This window comes from Leuciscus leuciscus (genome assembly GCF_965113295.1).
Source record: "Leuciscus leuciscus genome assembly, chromosome: 22".
Lineage (NCBI taxonomy): Eukaryota > Metazoa > Chordata > Actinopteri > Cypriniformes > Leuciscidae > Leuciscus > Leuciscus leuciscus.
In genome coordinates this window covers 34,449,017-34,462,515 of record NC_138746.1, presented here as the reverse complement: position 1 = coordinate 34,462,515, position 13,499 = coordinate 34,449,017, and positions in this window count along the sequence as shown.

Below are 13,499 nucleotides of genomic sequence, written 5' to 3'. Positions count from 1 at the left end.
AATCATAGGGAGAGATACAGAAATCTCACTTCAGTTGTTCAGAAAAGAAAGTCAACCCCGGATGCAGGCCCATCACCCAAACAACCAAAGTTATGGGAAGCCAAGAGAGTGTCACAGGTCAGTGTGGATAAAGGAATCATTGATTTGTCAATGAGAGGTCTACACCCACTCAGTGTAGTTGAGCAGCAGGGGTTCATAGACCTTCTGCTTCTCCAGCCCAATCTAGCAGTGATGTCTCGTGGCACTCTTAGAAACAAAGTGGAGAAAGCAACACAACAAATAAAAAATTATCTGAAATTGATCTTGAATAAAGTTGAGTTTATTGCAACCACCACAGATTGCTGGACCGCACACAGACAGGGTTTTATAGGTGTCACTGCACATTGGATAGATAGTGCAACTCTGCAGAGGTGCTGTGCTGCCCTAGCGTGCAAACAGCTAAAAGGGTCACATACTTTTTCTGCCCTTACTAGTGCTCTCAACGATATACACGTGGAGTGCAACATCCGCGAAAAGATCGTTTGCACAACAACTGACAATGGTTAAAATTTTATAAAGGCCTATGGATAAAAATAACAATCCAGATACTGCACTTCAGGGTGCGAGGGCAAGTACGGGAGAAGGAGAGAGTGATGAAGAAGAAGAAGAGGGGGGAGATATCACATGTGTCGAGTTTGTTGGATGAAGATAATGGCTTGGAATACCAGCTGCCAAAGCATCAACGTTGTGCCTGCCACCTCTCAACCTGAAACATGTCTTGAAAGCAAATGGAAATCCAGTGTACAAGCGGCTGTCTCGTTCAGCATTCTCCAAGTCTTCAAGTCTGTGGAGCAAAAACTCAAGATCTTCCACAGCTGCTGAAATCATAGAGGATAACTGCAAACTGTGACACGGTGGAACTCCCTTTTATCTAAATTTTCGAAATTCTTATATTTGTTGTTGTCAGGTTCACTCCTGTTGAGCTTGCTTTTCCGGCAGAGTATACAAAGAGCATGAGCCCATTTGCAAATGCGCTTGATGTTCTTCAGGGAGAGGCCAATGTGCAGATGGGATGGTTGGTACCTGAAATAACCCTACTCCTCCAGGTGAAGCTCCAGCACCTCTGCATTTCCTCCAAGTCCTGTAGAAAAACGTTTCGGACAGTTGCTCACAGATCCAGAGCTAATTGCCGCTGCCATTCTCGTCCCCAAATTCAAGACCTGCTGGACAAGTGATGAATGTATCCTATAAAACTGTATCATATAATAGTAAAAAGTCCAGCATTTGAAGTATTCCTAACTTAGTGCAAACAAAATGACAATATTTATGTAATCCTTATATTATTCTTATGTTGTAAACCATCTTAGAGAATGTTGACATCTAATTTGGTTTTGTAGTCCATAGGCTTGGACTATATCAAAAGTCACCTGAAGGAAAAAGTTGTGGTGAATGAAGGTGATACCTCCCATTCTTCTTCTTCGGAGGAGGACTTTTTTTCAGCAATCAAGCAGTCCAGTTCCCAAGAAAATACCAAACAGCTGGAGACTTACCTGGGGTCCCCAGGTGATACAATGGAGGTACCGAACTCTTTCCCGGCAGTATGCCACCTGTCATTGAGGCTTAACACTGCACTGCCAGCCTCCGCTGCCGGCGAGAGATGGTTCAGCACTGCAGGACTGACTTTTACACCAAAAAGGGCACGTGTTGATTCCAAGAACTTTGAAAATCAGCTTCTTTTGAAGCTAAACAAAGGTTTCTGGTAGTTTTCGATCATACAAACACACATTCACACTGATACTCATGTGTACACACATACACACACACACACACACACACACACACACACACACACACACACACACACACACACACACACACACACACACACACACACACACACACACACACACACACACACACACACGTCTGGTTCACTATCTTTGTGGGGACTCTCCATAGACTTAATGGTTTTTATACAGTACAAACTGTATATTCTGTCCCCTTACACTAACCCTACCCCTAAACCTACCCATCACAGAACACTTTCTGCATTTTTACATTTTCAAAAAAATACAATTTAGTATGTTTATTTACCCATTCCCCTCATGGGGACCGCTCCACAATGGAGGTGATCTCAGGTTTTACTATCCTTGTGGGGACATTTGGTTCCCACAATGTAATATAAATCAAACGCACACACACACACACACACACACACACACACACACACACACACACACACACACACACACACACACACACACACACACATTGATGCTAAAAAAGAAGGTTCTGGTTGTTATGTATATGCCTTGAAAGTTATTCCACAGGTTTTGAAGGGTCTTAGGGTTTCACCCAACATCAAGCACACACAGACTTTGAGATATACATTTGATCACTTGCGGTCTCTCTCTCTCCCTGTCCATCCCAGACACACACACTCATTTTTTCACTCACTCACTGTCCTACGTTATGACACGTTACACATTACAGAAGGTGTGTATATCTGTCCTATACACAATTACGTTATGACGCGTTACACATTACAGAAGGTGTGTATATCTGTCCTATACACAATTACATTATGACACGTTACACTACACAGAAGGTGTGTATACTCCAGTTGCTCCCAAGTTCTTGAAGGGATTCAGGACGAATCCAGGCACATCTACAGATTTGAGAGCATACATCACTTGCCATTTTTCTTTTGCTGGATGTCAATTGTCTATTTGCATATCAATAAAGATTTTTTAAATACAATGCACATTGAATTTGCAATTTCTCCAACTTTTAAATTGTGAGCCTGACATATTACTTTTATTATTATTAGCACTCCATGTTCAAAGATTTACTAGCTGTCACTATTTCTTATACGCTGCTGTATAGTGGTTGTTAGTTGAAACTCTAAAAGTATGGGGAACTTCTTAATTAATGTCTGTTTAGTAATTCATTTTTTATCCTTTATTTTCTTTCCAGAACTGTTAAAGAGTTGGATTCCCATGCTAAACATGGACAAAGTTTCAAAAATTAAGTTGTACGTTTGATGGAGTATTTCTGTGCCAAAAATACTCCTTCCGGTTTGTCACAAGTTTCGGAAAGTTTTTTTCGAGTATGGGCGTGTGTGACGTCAGATGAGGCGGAATTTCCTTATACGGGTCCTAAGGGCACTTCTCCCGGAAGAGCGCGCGCGCACCCGTAGACCAGAGCGAGAGAGCGAAAGCAGTACGCCTATCAAAGCGCTGTGCTCGGCTTTAGGGAAGTCATCGGCTGCACTGCAGTCAAAGGACTTAAAGAAATAAACAATGTCACCAAAGAAGTGTGTTTTTGGTTGCCAGGGCAAGACAACCCTGCACAGATTCCCAAAGAACCCAGCGTTAAGGGACCAGTGGATGGAGTTTGTTTTTCCAGAGCATCAACGGAGTTGTGCAAGTGTTGTTGTTTGTTCCCTGCATTTCGACGATGATTGTTTTATAAACAAGGCAACCGTCTCCTTACCTTTTTTTTTTTTTTAAATCACAAATTATGTCAGCCATGTAATTTACAGTCACACTGTAATTGCTGACATTGTCATTAATTTCAATTTGAATTATATGATGAGATAGGGACTATGCATGCATGTAATTACATCCTATTACAGCAATACACTGGTTGGATAATACCTCAAATGTTATATAATGATCCCCAAAGTTTATAAATGAAGGTGAAGGAATAATGTGGTAAAATCTTTTATGAAGACAGTCCTAAAGTACATTTAGTAAGCTAATTGTATGCTATCATATTAAGTCTTACAAACTACAACTTTACACATTATAATGCATTTCAAGACATAAGTATTTAACCGGTTCTATTTCTTGGCAGCAAACGTTTTCCGCCTCAGTTGGCGTCAAACTGCACTTCCCACATGTACACCTTTAAAGAAAAAAATATATAATACGACGACGACATAAAGTGGAAATTAGTCATTTACAAAAACCGCTAAGCAAATATATACAGTTCCAGTACACACCACATAGAGAGGTCCTGCTGTAGTCGTTGCTGCTGCTGCTCGTGTTCAATTTCAGCCTCGGGATCTGATTCTGGATCATAAATGTATGGCTGAATCTGATTGTTAGTCATGGTTTGTTTTGGATAACGTTTTTTTTCCTCACGGTAAAGGATGTCACAGCTTCCAGACGCTCTCAACGCAAAAGCTGCGGGCGCTCGTGATTCTTTAGCTCCGCCCACACGGCACGCCTCCAGCCGCTCGGTTTTTTCCGGAAAGACTCGGTACAGCCTATCTTTCTTTTATAAATATAATAAAACTAAAGACTTTTTGGAGATATGAAGGATGCAGTACTACTCTATAGCTCCTCAAGATTAACATGAGATTGACTGAAACTGAGTGTTTCACCCCCCCCCCCCTTTAAGGGGAAGATTAAACAAGAGAAACTGGATCTGGATCACAATTGAATTCATATCTTGCTACTCAGTCAGAATCTTATTAACCTGGAGTCCCAGTCTCTGTCACAATCAACATATACAGTATGTAATGTTTTAGGCCTATTGGCAGACATTTAAAGTGTAGGCAATGGCATATAAATAACCTTTTTTCCAAATCCACTGAAGTTTCTCAGCTTGCACGTAAGGTCCAGGTAGCTTTGCATAAAAAAAAATGGTTGTCATTCGCAAGGCTACTTTTACTTTTATACTTTAAGTAAATTTCCAAGCCTGTGCTTTGTAACTTTTACTTGAGTAAAGAAGTTAAATCAGTACTTCTACTTTTACAAGAGTATTTTTTAACACAAGTATCTGTACTTCTACTTGAGTACGGGAAGTGAGTACTTTTGCCATCTCTGTAAAATATTAAAGTGTGTGGCCAGTCTTACTGTTTTCATAACCTTCTCAGTCATTACACTGCTGAAAACAAGTGAAGTGCACAGTTGATCAGGCTGGTGATTGCCCACCCAAGCAATCAGGACCCAGGTGGGCCAAATCCCATTTCTGCCAGAACAAATTAAAGAGCAAGAGATCCCGGTACCACTTCAGTGCACACTGAGCTGAGACACCACCCAATACTTACAGCAACTGACTTTCAAAAGCTACACTTCAAGTCTTCATAGTCAGAACTGTGGACTGGTGCCAAACCTATAATCACGTTTCTTTGCTTTAACCAATGTGCTAATTACAGGTTGGCCATTAGAGCCCCAAAACCAGTTTGAAGCTGAAATTTCTGACATCACTCAGCGGTACGGCAGCTTTTCATGATAACCTATTTTTACAGCTGGTAAAGCCTGCCAAAAAACTTTCTAAACATATGTGAACTACAACTTGTAGTTGACCATAAAAATCATGATGGCATCCCACATGAAAGTAAAGTCTTGCTACTGTAACTTTTTTACTGTAAAAATCATGATAAATCATAGCGACTACAAATATTATGAATGTTTTCATTAAAAAGTCTCCACTCAGACTTAAGCAGCTCCCTTGCATGTCATTTTTTTTATCTAATTACGGGAAGTGTTTATTGAGTGGACGAGAATCTCCAGTGCTTCTCAGTTCTCATTAGCCCTCACAAACTGTCTGTTTCATAACAAGCCCTTTAGACACAGAAGCAAGTCGGCAGCTCGGGTGCTTGAACAGACCAGATTAACAACATAATTGTCTCCATAGTGGTGTAACAAAAATGTCACTGATATTTAAAATGTCTCATTGTAAGTGTGTACAAGTGAACCTTTTCTAATGGATAAAGGACAGCCTCTCAAGTACCTTCTTTAATAAGCTTGTATTCAGTTCACCTCAGATAGGGAGCTTGTATTCAGTTCACCTTCAGTTATTGTCCTCTAAGTAGATTTAAGCATTCACAGTTTCTTTGTGGCGTATTGAAGACGGGCAACATAAGAAACGGTCTCTCAAATACATGGGTCAGTCAATAGAAGTGTTAAACTAAAAACGTTGCTGCGAGCCGGTCGACAGATAATGAGGAAGATGCTGAGCGTGATGAACCTGCGAGAGCCAGATTTAGCGCTTAAGTCTGAGCTCAGACAGATCTTTACTTTCCACTTGTGTAGACGGATCAACAGAAGACTGTTATTTGAAAACAGCCAAAGTTAGTTTAGATTAAACTCTTGCATACTAATTTATTGAATCCGGATTAAAGGCTGATAATGTAATTGTGGACTAACAAATGGTGGTGATTTACTGTCAATAACTGCACAATTAACCACATATGCAAATAGGTTTAAAGGGGTATTTTTCATGTAATAAAAAAAAATTTCCCCCAAAAATAGACAATTTACAACCCACATAAACAAGTCCCCTGGTTTTATGCAGTAAAATTGTCTCTTTTCACCCCATGTGGCACTTTATGTGTGAATTGCTCTATACGTGCGTCTCATCCACATGTACCATCATATACTGATGCCGTATGGGAGGAGAATAGAGTTCAAGTGGTGGCCAAAACATCCAGACATATTTACAACTGACTGTCTCTCAAATCACCTCCACTTAGAGTTTTGTGTGACCAGATTGCGATCCATCTCAAATGCATTTTGGAGATGATCTGCACTTGGTCTTGTCATGATTGGATAGTTTTTTTTTTTATTAGTAAAAATGCAAGTGACTATATAAATACCCTTTAAGTAACATGACTGACTAATTCATAATAACGATAGACCCAGCAATTCCTCCTCCCCCAGGTATTTTTTCTGAGCAGAAAAATGTTGAGCAGTAGGATTATATAAAATATATGATATAAAATTAATATAAAAGTATATACAATTGCAAAATAAACAATCATTGATCAGTACATTTTACTTTTAATACTTAAGTACAATACAAATCAAGTATACTTTTGTACTTTTACTAAAGTTGGAAAGGAGTACTAAAAATGAAGTATAAAAAACATAATTCCATCAGGTAGGCTAAAGCTTTAAGCATAAAAGGTCCATGGCTGTAGGCTACAGGTACATAAAATATCCTTTAGTGTCTATTTGAATGTGCAGCAGCTTTTTCCACATAGTCTAATGCTGTTTTCACAAAATTAAATGTTCTCTAATCCAAACTTTTACATTTCTTAATTATTGTAATGCAATTAACATTTAACATTTGACTTCTACTCAGCCAGCAGCAAGAAGGCAGAGGACCGGCAACACCACCTCTGACAGATGAAGAGGAGATGGCCACAATGACCAGTATTGGAAGAATATTCAAATCCAGCAGGAAAAAGAATAACTGTAGGAAATAAAGACCAAATAAATTGGGAATAATATGTGTTTATTTGACAGTTGTGGTGGTGGTTACAGCATATATCTCTACCCTTCCATCTGGCATCCATACAGTAATGTTTCATTTTCGGAAGGTGCGATGATGGGAATATGCGTGTCATCAATGCATCCAACCACATTAGAAATCCTATAAAGGAAATTCAGATTATTAAGTTACTGAGGTCGCAGCAAGATGTTACCAAGTGAACTTCATTTATCAGATTAATCTCATTTAAAATGATTTGATCACCACTGACCTGCAATCCTGTGAATCTCCTCTTAGATGGTGTCTGCGTGATGAGAATATGCGCAGTGAATGACTGTATCTGCACTGCAAAAATAAATTCAAAAATTCTTACTTTGTATTATTGTCTTGTTGTTTCCAGTAAAAATATAAAAAAAATAATCTTAAATCAAGATGCATTTTCTACAAACGAGAAATTACATGAGGTATTAAGTCTTGTTTAAACTATTTGACTAATTTTGATTATTTTGATTATTTTCCCTCATTTCAGGGTTAACATAATCAGAGTTTTCACTCAACCCCCAACCCCCAACCCCCCCTTCCCCTCTTCCTCCTCCTCCTCCTCCTCCTGTTTGCCCTTGCCTTCTACCCTGTTGTGTTCTGGATTGTCTGCCTGTGTTTATGACCTTTGCCTGCATGTTTTTGGACATTGGATTATCCCTTTAATAAAATACGCCGTTTGGATCATCCTTCGTGCATGACAGCGTTACTTTACTTGTTACTTGAAAAAGTAATCTGATTACGTGACTCGCGTTACTTGTAATGAATTACCTCCGACATTAATAATGATTGTCTTTATTAATTTACTTAAAACCACATGTTCCACGAGGTCCTTGTTTGTGTTAGCATGAATATACTGTACAATTCCACTTCGGCTTCAATTAGTTCCAATTTTTTTTTTGGTCTCTTAAAGTTTCAGAACAATTGCTGAAAGGAGGATGAAATTCCCTGAGGAAAATGTGATATTACCTACAAGTCCAAATCACTGCACCATGGATTTACACTGAAGAGAAATCTGAATTTGCACCATCGTTCATCAGCTGTACCCCGCCAGGTCTGTCCAGTCTCTCAGTGCATGCTGAGCCAGAGCCATAGTTAACAGGTAATACAAGTCTATTTTAAACTTATGTTTGAATATAGCAAGAATTGATTAAACTATGTTATGATTTTAGATTTATATGTGATCTTAGCAGTTGAACTGGCAAAGGTCCGCTATGCTCTCTTATGAAAATGTATTCTAGGGTCCCTCCACAGTTTCAGAAGAATGATGTAGGATACAGTATAATTCTTTTATAGAATTTTTGGCCATTAAAACAAAATTATTCACAAATCTTGCTCTATGTGGTGCATTATTTCAATTCATGGTCCCTCTCCAAATAAATAATTTGATCCTTCACTCTGTTGAACATTCGGAAACCGAACAACTGAGAGAAGGTCAGATGGGGAGTGACTTACTGGGAGAAAATTGTATCTGCTCACAGAAAGAGAAAAGGGTAAGGGAAAGATATCTTTTCTAGGTGAATTTATTATTTACTCACCCTCAAGCTGTTCCAAATAGGGGTGGGACGATACAGGTACCTCACGATTCAATTCTGTGGCGATATGTGGTCCGCAATATGATAATATCACGATTCGCGATATCTACGATATTCAATATATTGGAAGAAATTTCATCAACGATATATCACGATATATGTGACTGAAAAGAAAAAGAAGGAATAAGGAAATAAGGAAATTTTATGCATTTATTAATGCCAACATTTCCAACATTGTGCAAAGAAATATGCATTTGCATAATAACTCACTGCCTCCTGGTCTTAAATATAAACACTGTACATCTAGACAGATAAAAGTGCATGAACATTACAAAACAACATGAACATTAACATGTGTAAACCATAATACTGAAACGTCAGTAGTAAGTTACTGTAAACAGTGGACACATCAAGGCATATTCTTCTTGAGGAACACTAACTGATCAGCATGCTCAGATGTAAGAGCACACCTCTGAGCAGAGATTATGTCACCGGTGGTAGAAAAGATTCTCTCTGATGGCACGCTAGTCCCTGGCACACACAGGTACCTCTGGGCCAGCTTGGCAAGGTGTGGGTACTTGCATGCCTCAGATTTCCACCAACCCAACGGCTCATCTGAGAGTGGTAGAGGTGAGGATTCTTGATATTGCTGAACCTCCTTTTCAGCCTTGGAGTTAGGTGATGATGGGGTCAGGGAAGATCTGGCATGCTGGAATGTTTGTCCAAGGAGGTTTGCAAGTGCGGATCTCCTTTTTTTTGGTGTGTGTGGTGGTCGCTCCTCATCACTGGTGTCATCAGCAGGACCACTCTCTTCAGTGCTTCCTCCCTCCTCTACATTACCATCAGACTGCATTCCCACATCTGCATTCCCCTGTAAGACAAAAAAGCATTTGGCACATCTTCATTGTTATTTTTGTTATTAATGAAATAACATGTTCATCACAACAAGAAATCATCAGCCCCTAATCATTTTAAAATTTAACACATCTTTGCACATGGTTAGATGTGTGGATGACATTTTTCTACCAGCAGTGCAAGAGTTGAAAGTTTAAAAGGTACAAACACAATGAGAATTTCAATGACCTAAGTAACTGCTGTTCAGTTTTTACAAGTTGTAATTACCATCAGGGCAGCAGCCTTGGACACAACCATGGCATACGTCTCCTGCACTTCTGAAGGCGACAAGAAGAGCATCGACTTAAACCTGGGGTCTAAGGCGGAGGCAACGTAGAGGAAGTTTTTCTCCTCTGCAGACATGTAGCGCTTTGATAGGTCTCCATGGATGGCACACTTTATGTCCTTGACGAGAGGGGCATCCTCAATTGTGCTGAGTGTGTCGCTCAGAAGTTGGGCGTGAAGAGGAGCAATGATGGAAACAGTTGGACTTTTCTCCTCACACATGCTCTTTGTTGCTACCAGCATTGGATGGAGGGCTTTCACAACCTCTTCTGTATTCTTGATGTCTCCATCAGTCAGGGTAGAGATGTCAGTGGTATTCTTTCTGACCTTTAAAGAAGGAAGGAAAAGAACAGAATGAAGTCAAAAGTTTAAACTTTATAATGCACATATTCCTTATTAATCCAGACCAAGAAGTCAGGAAAAAGCACTTTACACTAAGGAACAAAATATATATCATGTTAACAATAATATTTTATAACACATTACAGTTATCATATGCAATTCAGTAACAAAACAATAAACGCCTTACCTCTGGAGATAAGAGGGCAGCAGTAACAGCTGGCTGTTGCTCAAGAAACCGGCTGATCATCTCATAGGCACTGTTCCAGCGGACAACAACATCAGTTATCAGCTTGTGGTGCGGAAGGCCTAACATCTTCTGGTTCCTCTTCAGTGCCTCAGCTGCTGAGGTGCTCCTGTGGAAGAATGTGCAAATTCTCCTAATTCTCCCGAGCAGTCGAGCGACATTTGGCAGTTTGAGGGCACGCTGCACCGCGAGATTCAAAACATGAGCGAAACAGCGAACGTGCGGATATCCAGCAATCTCAACAGCTACGGACATATTCGCTGCGTTGTCAGTCACCACTGCTGGCTCTTTCTCGGTGAGCTTCCACTCGTCTACAGCCTTCTTAAGCACCTCTGCCATGTGAGCGCCAGTATGACTGTCATTCATAGCCCGAGTCTGAAGGACGTAGCTTTGGGCATCCCAGTTGTCGTCTATGAAGTGGGCAGTAATAGTTACGAAGGACTCGGTGGCCCTTGACGTCCAACCATCACAGGTTAGTGCAACTCGTTTAGCAGACCGGAGCGCACCCTCCACTTTGGCTCTGGTATCTGCATACAATGCAGGGATGACTTTGTCTGTAAAGTGCCGACGACTCGGTATCTCGTATCTCGGTTCCAGTGTTGTCAACATTCTGCAAAATCCATCATTCTCGACCACGCTGTAAGGGCGAAGGTCCTTGCAAATAAATTCGGCGATGGACTTAGTGATACTCTGTGCCCTCGGCGACCCAAAGGGGAGCTTTGCTTTGAACGCAGTAGTGATTGTCGGCTGACTTGGTTTGCCCTCATTATCACCTGAGAGTAGTTCACCGTGATAGCGAACGAGGTGCATTTGCAGATTCGTAGTGTTGCTGTTATATTTTATCTTTGCAAAGCAGTTCTTGCAGATTGCATAGTCTTTATCCAGTGCCTTTCCGTCGACTGTCTCGTAAAACCCGAAGTGTCTCCACACTTTAGAGTGGAAACTAGCGGGTGGGTCTTTGATAAATTTTTTATTGTTTTCCGCCATTCTTCTCGCTTCTCTTTTTTTCTGCAATTCTCTGTTGTTGTTAGTTAACTTGTGTTCTTCACCGGCCGCTGTTTGCGCCACTTTACCCCTATTTACTCGAACAGTGCCCCCCGCAAACAGAATGGTAGATATTGGGTAGTGACAGTGACACTGACAGCGGGTAAATTAATCATTTTGTGTTGATATAAAATATCGATATTGGGCGTTAGTGTATCGATTATTTATTGCGACAGAGAGCACAACAATATATTGCAATATCGATTTTTTTTCCCACCCCTAGTTCCAAACCTGTATGGGTTTCTGTCTTCTGCTGAACACAAAAGAATCTATTTTGAAGAATGTGGGTAACCAAACAGCTGTGAGCCATTGACTTCCATAGTATTTTCCCCCCATACTATGGAAGTCAATGGGGCTCATCAACTGTTAGGTTAGCCATATTCTTCAAAATATATTCTTTTTTGTTCAGCAGAAGACAGAAATCCATACAGGTTTGGAACAACTTGAGGGTGAATAAATGATGAGAGAATTTTCATTTTTGGGTGAACTATCCCTTTAACAGCAATGCAGGTCAAAATGAACTATAATAAGTATTCAAAGAAAATACATAAAACATAAAATAAAAAAAAAGATCAGGAACAAGGAACAGAAAAACATAGGTCTTCGATTAAAGAAATACTGAGAACATATTGTCAGAGACGGTGTTCCTGTCTGAGCTTGAGTACAACATGAGGAATATACAATCATGTGAGTGGAAATTGGCACTCGAGCTTGTGATTTCTTTTTTCCTGCAATTGTGATTTCTGAGGTAGCATAAAAATCTGTTAAGAGCAACCAAATATGTGTTGCGTATCTTCTTTGTGGTGTATAGAAGTGGCTGGATTGGCACACCTGAGCAGAATGAAATTGGGTGATAATGCCATGAAGGGACTTCACAACCCTGCAGTACACCAGTGAGTGCAAGTCAATCCTGAAGACGGATTCATATGACCTCAGCACAGAGCTATGACTCTAGAAGACGTTTCCACTTTATTTTGTTCAAAACGAGCTTTCAAGCCAGATTATAAAGCTATCTCTCAAAGACATCTAAAACAACTCAATAGCAGTTTCTTCTGTAGTAGAGAAACAGATGTGGGTTGTAGATATTCTTTAGATAAGATGTTGTGACTGCAGAGGTTTACTCATCACACTTCCAATGTGTGGTTGCTGTGGTATGAAATATTTAAGCCAGTATCTGTGTTATTTTTGATACCAATTGACATCATATTCCCCTTAAAACAATCATCTGTAGAACTAATTTCGTACCCAAATCATACAGTAAGTGTGTGCGTGAGTGTGAGTGTGACCGAGAGAGAGATTAAGTGTGTGAATTAGCTGAGCCTCTCAACAGTGTTTGGCAGCAGCGTATAATATTACTAATAAAGTGAAGCTGTAATTTTAACTACTGAGAAATGTCATAGATTTTCAGGGGACGTTTACACAGCACCATTTTTAATTAAAAACGGAAAACTTTTTGAGGGCCTGAATTTGCAATCTTTTGAAAATGGGTTTCAAAGAGCAAGTTTTTGGAAACAATAGCATTATCTTCTGTGATGGATTTTTTTAATTAATCATAACTAACATTTATTTTTCTTCCAGGATGAACAATTATGTGATTTTGAAACCTGAAATGTCTCCAAACACTTTGGTCAAAGTCAGTCAGTCAGTGAATCATCTCTGAATATAACAAAAGGGGGAACTAAACTAAACAGATGTGTAAATATATAAACTCATGACTTTGAGTAACAAAGTTTCTACCTAGTGACAGAAGGGTTTGCTGAATAAGAACCAATCATATTGTAGGAAAATGATGTAATGAATAATGTCACCTTTGCCTTGCTCCTATTCTATAAACACTGTTGTAATCTTTTTGCTGGTGGGATTCTCTCTGATATTGGTCTGAGATCCTCCGGCCGTGATTAAAGCATATT